Raw genomic sequence first — 12,294 nt, forward strand, 5'->3', positions numbered from 1 at the left:
GCTCACTGGGTTTTTTTTGTATTTTGCACCATTCTCTGTTAACTTACAAACTGTTGTGTGTCAAAATCCCAGGAGATTTTTGGTACAATGATAGTATAATTACTTTAGTTAGAGGGGAGTAAATCTGTGGAATTTATTACCACGTGAGGCTGAGGAGGCCAAGTCATTGGGTGTATTTAAGACAGAGATAGATAGATTCTTGATTAGCCAGGGCATCAAAGGCCATGGGGTGAAAGCAGGGGAGTGGGGATGACTGGAAGAATTGGATCAGCCTATGATTGAATGGTGGAACAGACTCAATGGGCCAAATGGCCTAGTTCTGCTATATCTTATGGTCTTATGAGGTCAGCAGTTTCTGAGAGACTCAAACCACCCTGTCTGGCACCATCAATCATTCCACAGTCAAAGTAATTAAATCACCTTTATTCCCCATTCTGGTGTTTAGTCTGAACAATCACCAAACCTCTTAACCACGGCTGCATGCTTTTATGCATTGAGTTGCTGGCACATGATTGGCTGATTAGATATTTGCATTAATGAGCTGGTGTGCAGGGGTACCTTTTGAGTGTACGTATGTGCAGGAAACGGATCTGTGCAGGCAGAATGGGTTTTACTTTAATTTGGCATTGTGCTTGGCACAGACAAGGTGAGCTGAATGGACTTTTCCTGTGTACTATAAATGTGAGATTTTGCTGCTGGTTTGAAAATGTTGCTGATTCACGGTTCCCTTCCGATCCTCACTGGCTGGGGCCATTTCTGCTCAAGGCAGACAGAGGCACAGCAGGAGGGAGAAAGACAGACACATACAGAGAGAGAGACAGAGACACACAGAGATAGACAGAAAGAGAAAAAAAGATGCAGGCAAACAGAGAGGTGGAGAGAGGGAGGGAGAGAGAGAGAGAAACAGAGCAAGAGTAACAGTGACGTACATAGAGGAAGAGACACACAGAGACACAAAGGGAGAGAGAAAGCCAGACAGACAGAGACAGAGAGACAGAGACAAGCACAGAGAGAACAAAGTAATGCTGGATAAAAAGATCTTCAAAATGCCTCCAAGTATTGATTACCGGCAGCTCGTGGATATGAGCCAAGCCCGAGCCTTCTAAAAGTTTATTAAACTTTACAATCTTACATAAACAGCATTGGGGATACAGTTCAGAACTAGAACCACCTCTGTTTCTCTAACTTGGCTCAGGTTCAAACTAGAACAGATGTCTCCTTCCTGGTTCAGTGTTTAAAATACAGAGGAACTGGCCCTTCAAGTTCAAGCTTAATCATCATTCCACCATACCCGTGTATGCAGCTAAATGCAGTATCATTCCTCACACACAGTACAGAGGATGTGTAGAGTTAGAGAATACTACAGCACAGAAACAGACCCTTCAGTCCATCTAATCTGTGCTGAAATATTAATTTGCCTAGCCCTATCAACCTGCAACTCCATACCCCTCCCATACATGTACTTATCCAAATTCCTCTAAAACTTTGCAATCAAACCCAAGTACACCACTTCTGCTGGCAGCTCGTTCCACATTCTCACAGCCCTCTCAATGTAGAAGTTCCCCCTCATGTTCCCCTTAAGTATTTCACCTTTCACCGTTAACCCATCATCTCTAGTTGTAATACCACCTAACCTCAGTGGAAAAACACAGCTTGCATTTACCCTATCTCTACCCCTCATACATTTGCATGCCTCTATCAAATCTCCCCTCATTCTCCTACACTACAGGAAATAAAGTCGGAACCAACTCAAACTTTCCATATAACTCAGGTGCTCACGCCCTGGCAATGATGGTTATGACAGCACACATAGTCATAGGAGTGATATCAGCACAAGTCCCCGAGCGGCCGAGCCTGAAGGTTGATGGTGCAGGCCATGCTGTCCCTGGAGCCCACCGTGTCTGTGCCAAACACAATGTCCAATTAAACTGATCTCTTCTGCCTCTACATGCTCCATATCTCTCCATTTCTTGCAGACTCATGCCAACCTTACCATCAGACCCACAGATAAAGGGGGTGCTATTATATTGTAACACCCTGACCTCTACCTTGCTGAGGCCAGAGTGAATCTCTCAGACTCTTCCTCATACCTGCCTCTCAAGGAGGACCCTACTCCACCCCATCAGAAAACTGTCTCTGGCACCATCACTGACCTCATGAACTCTGGAGAACTTCCATCCACTGCCACCGCACTCATAGCTCTCTTACCCGGGGGACTGAGTGGCTCATGCGAAGAACATTTGATGGCTCTAGGCCTGTATTCACCTGAATTCAGATGAATGAGTAGTGACCTCATTGAAACCTATTAAGTGTTGAAAGCCCTCGAAAGGGAGGATGTGGGAAGGGTATTTCCTATGGCGAGGAAGTCTGAGAGCAGAGGTCACAGTTCAAAATCGAGTGGCATCCTTTTAAAACGGAGAAGATGAGGAATTTCATTAGCCAGGGAGTGGTGAGTCTGTGGAGTTCATTTCCATAGGCAGCTGTCGAGTCCAAGTCTTTATGTATATTTAAGTCTTGGTTGATGAATTCTTGATTGGTCAGGGCATGAAGGGAAAGAGGAGTTGAAACAGGAGAGATAATGGGCAAGTGAGGAGGAGGTAAAGGGCCAGCGTAGGGAATAGAAGAATAGTGAACGGGGTGGGGAAAAACAGAATGAGGTTTTTGCACAATTTTTAATCTATTCTATATACATATACTGTAATTGATTGATTTATTTATTGATTACTATTATTATTTTATTACTTTTTTCTTCTAGATTATTTATTGCATTAAACTGCTGCTGTTAAGTTAACAAATTTCATAACACATGTCGGTAATAATAACCCTAATTGGGATTCTGATTCTGATAAGTCAAAGTTCATGCCATCAGTTTGGAGGCTACTAGACAGAATCCGAGGTGTTGCTCCTCCAGCCTGAGAGGATTCTCATTGTGGCAGAAGAGGAGACCATGGACTGTCATGTCAGTGGAGCAATAGTGATAGCAATTAAAATGGCTGTCTTCCGGGATATTCTATTTTCCTACTTACATCCCTCGGTGTGGCAGAGCTGCTGAAATCCAACATCGGAGACCCAGGTTCAATCCTGGCCTTGGGTCTGGTCTTTGAGGAGTTTACATGTTCTCCCTGCGACCATGAGGTTTTCCCCAGGAACTCTGGTATGACAGGACATAGAACATTAAACCACAGTCAGGCCCCTTGGCCCTCGATATTGTGGTGAACTGTTAACCTACTCTAAAATCAATCTAACCCTTCCCTCCCACAAAGCTCTCAATTTTTCTATCATCCGTGTGCCCCTAAATGCCCCAAAGGTACCAGCCTCCATGGCAGGCCATTCCATCCACCCATTTCTTTCTCTTTAAAAAAAAACTTCCCTCTGTAATCCCCCAATACTTTCCTTCAATCCCTTGAATTAACCATTTCCACCCTGGGACTAAGTCTCAGGCTGTGCACTCGATCTATCCTTTTCATAATCTTGTACATCTTCATCAAGTCTCATCTTCCTTCAATCCAAAGAGAAAAGGCAAAGCTCATTCAACCTATTTTCATAGGTTATGCTGTCTAATCCAGGCAGCATCCTGATAAATCTCCTCTGCACCCTCTCTAAAGCTTGCACATCCTTCCTGCAAAGAAGCAACCAGAACTGAACACAATATTCCAAATGTGGTCTAACCAGGACTTTATAGAGCTGCAACATTACCTCCCAGTTCTTGAACTCAATCCCATGACTGATGAAGGCCAGCACACCATACACCTTTTAATAATCATATCATCTTGCATGGCTATGAAGATGTACCACAAGATTGATTCCAGAGACATGCAGGTTGGTGGGTTATTTGGTCACTGCAAATTGCTCCAGTGTGTAGAGTCTCGGAGAGTCGATGGGAGTGGGGAGAGTGGTCAGCACAAACTCAATGGGCTGAAGGGCCTGTTTCCACTCGAGACATCTCAATGGTTCTAGATTCAACAGTGAATCAACAATTTCAAGATTCAAGATTCAGGATTGTTCAATGTAATTTTGAGTAAAGTGTAAAGAAGAGCAAAATAATTTTTACTTCAGATCTGATGCAGCATAAAAGGACACAATAATTACGTAAGCTAGCTGACATACATAGATTGAGTGTATGCCATAAAGTGATGTGAGGCACAAGAGTGTCTGTACATGAGACAGGAAATGATAAATTATTAGTGGTTTGTACGTGAAGGAGTGTGATAGAGGGTGGAGGTGTTGATCAGCTTTACTGCTTTGAGAAAGTAACTGTTTTTGAGTCTAGTGGTCACAGAGTCAAAGAGTCATAGAACACAACTGCACAGAAACAGGCCCTTTGGCCCATCTAATCTGCTTTCCATTGACCTGCACCTGGACCACAACACTCCATACCTCTGTCATCCATGCACCTATCCAATTCCTCTTAAATGTAGAAAGTAACCCCACATCCCTCATCTCCACTGGCAGCTCGATCTACACTCGCACCACCCTCTGAGTGAAGAAGTTTCCCCCTCAGGTTTCCCTTAAATATTTCACCTTTCAGTCCACTGACCTCTGGTTTTAGTCTCACTCAATCTCCGTAGAAAAAGCCTGTTTGCATTTACCCTATCTATACACTTCATAATTTCATATACCTCTATCAAATCTCCCCTCAATCTTCTACAGTACGTATGAGGGAATAAAATGCTAACCTATTCACCCCTTCACTATAACTCAGGTCCTCCAGACTCAGCAACACCCTTGTAAACTTACTCTGCATCTTTTAGTCTTATTTACATCTGCCCTGTAGGTAGGTGACTAAAACTGCACACAATACTCCAAATTAGGCCTCAGCAATGTCTTATACAATTTCAACATAATCCCCCAACTCCTGTATTCAAAACTTTCATTTATGAAGCTCAATGTATCAAAAGTTTTCTTTATGACCCTTTCTACCCGTGACGCCTCTTTCAATGAATTATGGATCTGTATTCCCAGATCCCTCTGTTCTACCACACTCCTCAGTGTCCTTCTATTCACCATGTAAGACCTACCCTGATTGATCCTCCTAAAGTTCAATACCCCACACTTGCCTGCACTAAATTCTGTCTGCCAGCTGTTAGCCCCTTTTTCCAGCTGGTCCAGATCTTGTTGCAAGCAGTGATGGTCTTCCTTGCTGTCCACTACACCTCCAGTCTTGATGTCATCCTCAAATTTGCTGATCCAGTTTACCACGTTATCATCCAAATTGTTGATACAGCTGACAAACAACAATGGACCGAGCACCGATCACTGTGGCACATCACCTGTCACAGTCCTCCGGTTAGAGAGGCAACTATCCGCTACCACTCGCTGGCTTCTTCCAAAAGCCAATGTATATTCCCGTTCACTATGTCGTTGTGAATGCCAAGCAACTGAACCTTCTTGGCGAACCTCCCATGTGACACGTTGTCAAAAGCCTTGTTAATGTTCATGTAGCCACATCCGCTGCCTTACCTTCATCATCTTTACTGGTAATTTCCTTATAAAGCACTGGTAGGCCTCCCTCAGAGTGTTATGAGCAGTTCTGGGGCTTTTGTATTAAAAAGGATGTGCTGAAACTGGAGCGGATTCAAAGGAGTTTCACGAACATTATTCTAGGATTGAATGGCTGACATACAAAGAGCTTTTCATGCCTTTAACTTAGACATTGGCCTAGTGGGAGAAGTCAGAGAGTGGTAGTAGATGGCTGCCTCTCTGACTGGTGGCCTGTGACTAGTGGTGTGCCGCAGTGTTTGGTGCTGGTTTCTTTCTTGTTTCTCATCTGTACCAACGATCTGGATGATAACTGGATCGGCAGATTTGCAGATGACACCAGGATTGCGGGTGTAGTGCACAGTGAGGAAGCCCATCATACCTCTGCTGGGTAAATGGGCTGGAAAATGGAGATGCAATTCAACGCAGACAAATGCAAGAATTTTCTCTTTGGTGGGACCAATCAGAATAGGTCTTACACAGTGAATGGTAGGGTACTAAGGAGTGAGGTAGAATAAAGGGATCTGAGAATACGGGTCCATAATTTGTTAAGTACGGTATCACAGATAGATAGGGTCATAAATAAAGCTTTTGGCACATTGGCCATCATAAATTTAGAAACTGAGTACAGAAGATGAGCTGTTATGTTGAAGTTGTATAAGATGTTGGTGAGGCCATATTTGGAGTATTGTGAGCAGTTTTGGTCATTTACCTACAGGAAGATGTAAACAAGATTGAAAGAGTACAGAGAAATTTGACCGGGTCTCCAACGCCAGCAGGCCTGGTCATCTTCAGATCACGATCCCTGCTGCTGATCTCAGTGGCTCTGACGATCCAAAGCAGGCTCAAAACCCGGACTCCACTGTCATCAATGCACGCTCCAACAACGTCAGACATCACCAAAGCGCCAATTGCACAACCTCTAATTCCAACTCCGGCCTTGATCTCCATGCCGGGTCTTCATGCACTACTGCTGGAATCCCCATCTCACCTTCCCAACCATCACTCTGCAATCCCATCTCTCTTGGGTCCCACCACCATTTCGTGGGTCCTCGGACACTCCACCATCCCTGAACACCCCAAAACCTCACCTCCCCTCAGACACTACCAATCCCCTTCTCCCTTCTGATCCCAGCTCTCATCCATGCCAGGTTTTCACCATTCCCTCTGACCTTTCCCTCTCTGAGGCAGAATGTGCTGTCCTCAGTAAGGGCCTCCCCACACCTCAGTGAGTTCCTCAAACAAGATCCCACTAAGGAGCACCAGGCCATTGTCTCCCATACCATCACCAATCTTATTGACTCTGGGGACCTCCCATCCACCATCACAGACCTCATACATCACCCACCCTGCACCTTCCCAAGATCCACAAACCCACTTGCTCAGGAAGACCAATTGTTTCAGCCTACTCCTGCCCCCACTGAACTCATATCTGCATTCTTCGACTCTGTTTTATTCCCCCCATTTCAGTCCCTACCTACCCATGTTCGTGACACCTCACACACTCTAGATCATTTCAAGGATTTCAGGTTCCCTGGCCCCCATCATCTTATTTTTACTATAGATATCCAGTCCCTATACGCCTCCATCCCCCACCAGGAAGGACTCAAAACACACTTTTTTTTCTGGATACCAGACATAACCAATTCCCCTCCACTACCCCTCTCCTCCGCCTAGCAGAACTTGTCCTCACCCTTAATAATTTCTCCTTTGACTCCTCCCACTTTCTTCAAACAAAAGGGGTAGCCACGGGCCATGGTTTCCAGCTATGCTTGCTTGTTTGTTGGCTATGTTCCAAGCCTACACTGGTGACCATCTCCCACTTTTCCCACGCTACATCAACGATTGCATTGGTGCTGCTTCCTGCACCCATGCTGAACTTGTCGACTTCATCCACTTTCCCCAACTTCCACCCTGCCCTCAAATTTACCTGGTCCATTTCCGACGACTCCTTCCTCTTTCTTGATCTCTCTGCGTCTATCTCTGGAGACAGCTTATCTACTGATGTCTATCTTAAACCCTGTGTCACTCACAGCTACCTCGACTATAGCTCTTCCCACATTGTTACTTGTAAAAATGCCATCCCTTTCTCTCCATTCCTCTGACTCCACTGCATCTGCTCTCAGAATGAGGCTTTTCACTCTAGAACAAAGGCGATGTCCTCCTTCTTCAAAGAAAGGGGCTTCCCTTCCTCCACCATCAACACTGCCCTCAACCCACTTGTCATTTCATTTCACACATATCTGCTCTCACTCCATCCTCCCCCCACCCTACCAGGGATAGGGTTCTTCATGCCCTCGCCTACCACCCCACCAACCTCTGTGTCCAGCACATAATTCTCTGCAAATTCCACTATCTCCAGCGGGATCCCACCACCAAGCGCATCTTTCTCTCTCTCCCACTCTCTGCTTTCCAGAGGGATCGCTCCCTACGCGACTCCCTTGTCCATTCGTCCCCCCCCATCCCTTCCCACCGATCTTCCTCCTGGAACTCATCCTTGTAAACAGCACAAGTGCTACACCTGCCCCTTATACCTCCTCCCTCACCACAATTCAGGGCCCCAACCAGTTCTTTCAGTTGAGGCGACACTTCACCTGTGAGTCTGTTGGGGTCAAACACTGTATCTAGTGCTGCCAGTGTGGACTCCTGTATGTCGGTGAGACCCAGTGTAGATTTCACTGAGCACTTACGCTCCGTATACCAGAGAAAGCAGGAACTTCCCATGGCCACCTATTTTAATTACACTGCCCACTCCCATTCTGATATGTCTATCCATGACCTCCTTGTCGCAATGAGGCCACACTCAGGTTGGAGGAACAACACCTTATATTCTGTTTGGGTAGCCTCCAACCTGATGGCATGAACATTGATTTCTCAAACTTACGGTAAAGGCCCTGTGGTGAACTACATATACCTGTCTGGACACGCCCCCTGCTGACTGCTCCTGTGGCCCCTCCCACTGACCCCTGTGGCTCCTCCCTCAGTCTCCAGGATGTTGTGTGATGGTCTCTTGCTGCTGACAGTGCTTTCTTCCAGCTAATAAAAGCCTATCTCTCGCCTCACGTCTCCGAGAGTTATGGATGGTGCATCGGGCCCACACCACTCTTTCAGGATTCTCCATTCCCTTTTCCCTCTCTCACCTTATCTCCTTGCCTGCCCATCACCTCCGCCTTTTCCTTCTTTCTTCCATGGTCTTCTGTCCTCTCCTATTAAATTCCCCCTTCTCTAGGCCTGTTACTCTTTCACCAATCGTCTTCCCAGTTCTTAATTTCACCCCTCTCCCCTCCCGGTTTCACCTATCACCTTGAGTTTCTCACACCCCTCCCCCCCTACCGTTTAACTCTATTCCTCAACTTTTTTCTCCAGTCCTGCTGAAGGGTCTTGACTTGAAACATCGACTGTACTCCTTTCCATAGATGCTGCCTGGCCTGCTGAGTTCCTCCAGCACTTTGAGTGTGTTGCTCGGATTTTCAGCATCTGCAGATTTTCTCTTGTTTCTGATTGGTCTACAAGGATGTTGTCGGATCTGGAGGACATGAGTTAAAGGCAAAAATTGAATAGGTATTCCTTTGAACATAGAAGATAGAGAGCATATTTGACAGAGATAGAGTAGTAACGATGTAGTCTACAAATTACAAAAGGAGATAGAAAATGCATGCCAAGAGGGCAATTTTACAATAGTCGTGGGAGACTTCAATATGTAGGTAGATTGGGAAAATCAGGTTATGCTGAATTACAAGAGGGGGAATCTTGAGAATGCCTATGAAATGGCTTTTTAGAGCAGCTCATGGTTGAGCCCACTAGAGGATCAGCTATTCTGGATTGGGTGTTGCGCAATGAGCCAGAATTGATCAGAGAGCTTAGGGTAAAGGAACCCTGAGGGGAGTGTGATCATAATATGATCAAATTCACTCTGAAAATTGAGAAGGAGAATCTAAGGTCAGATGTATCAGTATTACAGTGGAGCAAAGGGAATTACAGAGGCAAGAGAGAGGAGTTGGCCAGAATTGATTGGAAAAGAACTCTGGCATGGATAACAATGGCTGGAATTTCTGGGAACAATTCAGAAGGCACAGGATATAAAGCTCCTAAAGAGGAAGATGTATTCTAAAGGCAAGATGACGCAACCATGGATAACAACAGAAGTGAAAACCGACATAAAAGCCAAAAAGAGGTCATATAATAGAGCAAAAATTAGTGGAAAGTTAGAGGACTGGGAAGTTTTAAAATAACAACAGAAGGGCAACTAAAAAAAGTCATTAGGAAGTTAAAGATGGAATATGAAACTAAGTTAGCCAATAATGTTAAAGGTGATACCTAATTCCACAACTACCTCAACAGTTCATTCCAGACACCCACCACTCTCTGTGTAAGAATATTATCCCGCACACTTCCTTTAAACTTAACCCCCTCTCACCTTAAACGCATGTCCCCTGGTATTCAGCATTTTGCCAATAATATTTTTAACCACAATGTCATGAAGTTTTTCCAATCATCTTCACAGTACGATCTTGCTGTGCACAAGGTTTCCCATCTTACAACTGTGACATCTCTTCAGAAGGTCCTCGCTGTGGGCGCTGCAGATCAGAGCTGGTGAAAGGCCGAGGCGATTATATCAACGTTCCTCCATTGAAAGGTCAAGATGAGCTCAACTTGAATCTGTATAAGGGTGACAAAGTTACCACTTCCTGCAGAGTGAGGGTTGATGCAATTGTTGTGTGTGAGAGAGAGAAAGAGAGAGGGGGAGGGAGAGGCATACAGACGGACGGAGAGAGAGAGAGGGGTGGAGAGAGCAGGAGCGAGAGAGAGATGAAGAGAGAAAGAGAGGGATGGAGAGAGGAGAGAAAGAGGGGAGAGGAATGGAGAGAGGGAGAGAGAGGGTTGGAGAGAGGGAGAGAGAGAGAGAGTGAGAGTGAAAGTGAGTAAGAGAGACAGTCACAGAGACAGACAGACAGAGCAAGAGTGATTCAAATTCCGATCCAGCAATTTATCACAACATAGAGCGGAATGCGCTGTTTGTGTGAGCAGCCAATAGAATCCTAGGGCATGCTGGGGCCAGTCCACACATGTCATTACACACCTTCCAGTGCTAGAGAGACAGAGACAGGGACAGGGACAGGGAGATGACAGGCAGACAGACAGATACACACTCAGTGGGAGGGAGAAAGACAGACACAGACACAGAGGGAGAGACAGAGACAGACAGGCAGACAGAGACAGCAAGAGAAAAAAGATACAGACAGGCAGAGGTAAAGAGAGAGAGAGAAACAGTGACAGACATAGACAGAGATAGAGACACACAGAGACACAAAGGGAGAGAGAAAGCCAGGCAGACAGAGACAGAGAGACAGACTGACAGGCAGAGACAGAGACAAGCACAGAGAGAACAAAGTAATGCTGGATAAAAAGATCTTCAAAATGCCTCCAAGTGTTGATTACCGGCAGCTCGTGGATATGAGCCAAACCCGAGCCTTCTAAAAGTTTATTAAACTTTACAATCTTACATAAACAGCATTGGGGATACAGTTCAGTACTAGAACCACCTCTGTTTCTCTAACTTGGCTCAGGTTCAAACTAGAACGGATGTCTCCTTCCTGGTTCAGTGTTTAAAATACAGAGGAACAGCCCCTTCAAGTTCAAGCTTAATCATCATTCCACCATACCTGTGTATGCAGCTAAATGCAGTATCATTCCTCACACACAGTACAGAGGATGTGTAGAGTTAGAGAATACTACAGCACAGAAACAGACCCTTCAGTCCATCTAATCTGTGCTGAAATATTAATTTGCCTAGTACCTCCATACCCTGCAACTCCATACCCCTCCCATACATGTACTTACCCAAATTCCTCTAAAACTTTGCAATCAAACCCAAGTACACCACTTCTGCTGGCAGCTCGTTCCACATTCTCACAGCCCTCTCAATGTAGAAGTTCCCCCTCATATTCCCCTTAAATATTTCACCTTTCACCCTTATCCCATCATCTCTAGTTGTAATACCACCTAACCTCAGTGGAAAAACACAGCTTGCATTTACCCTATCTCTACCCCTCATACATTTGCATGCCTCTATCAAATCTCCCCTCATTCTCCTACACTACAGGAAATAATATCGGAACCAACTCAAACTTTCCATATAACTCAGGTGCTCACGCCCTGGCAATGATGGTTATGACAGCACACATAGTCATAGGAGTGATATCAGCACGTCCCCGAGCGGCCTAGCCTGAAGGTTGATGGTGCAGGCCATGTTGTCCCTGGAGCCCACCGTGTCTGTGCCAAACACAATGTCCAATTAAACTGATCTCTTCTGCCTCTCCATGCTCCATATCTCTCCATTTCTTGCAGACTCATGCCAACCTTACCATCAGAGCCACAGATAAAGGGGGTGCTATTATATTGTGACACCCTGACCTCTACCTTGCTGAGGCCAGAGTGAATCTCTCAGACTCTTCCTCATACCTGCCTCTCAAGGAGGACCCTACTCCACCCCATCAGAAAACTGTCTCTGGCACCATCACTGACCTCATGAACTCTGGAGAAATTCCATCCACTGCCACCGCACTCATAGCTCTCTTACCGCACACTGCTCACTTCTACCTCCTACCCAAGATCGACAAACCAGACTGTCTGGGTAGGCCTATTGTTTCCACCTGCTCTGCCCTACTGAACTCATGTCCTCGTACCTTGATTCCATTCTATCCCCCTTGGTTCAGTCCCTACCCACCTACATCCACGACGATTCTCATGCCCTCGAACTCCTTAGTAACTTTCGATTCTCTGGTTCTGACCGTCTCATCTTCACCATTGACGTTC

The 12,294-nt window shown here is 45.6% G+C and overlaps 1 long non-coding RNA gene across 1 annotated transcript; it reads right to left on the bottom strand.

The window, feature by feature from the left end:
- Positions 1 to 408: 408 nt before the first annotated feature.
- LOC140730232 (uncharacterized) lies at positions 409 to 10,869 on the bottom strand. The gene is made up of 3 exons (XR_012099544.1): positions 9,896 to 10,869; positions 8,833 to 9,004; positions 409 to 3,151 (listed from the first exon to the last, which is right to left on the bottom strand). It is a non-coding gene; the product is annotated as an uncharacterized lncRNA (long non-coding RNA).
- Between the last annotated feature and the right edge of the window lie 1,425 nt (positions 10,870 to 12,294).

The sequence above is a fragment of the Hemitrygon akajei genome, chromosome 7 (genome assembly GCF_048418815.1).
Source record: "Hemitrygon akajei chromosome 7, sHemAka1.3, whole genome shotgun sequence".
NCBI classification, from domain to species: domain Eukaryota; kingdom Metazoa; phylum Chordata; class Chondrichthyes; order Myliobatiformes; family Dasyatidae; genus Hemitrygon; species Hemitrygon akajei.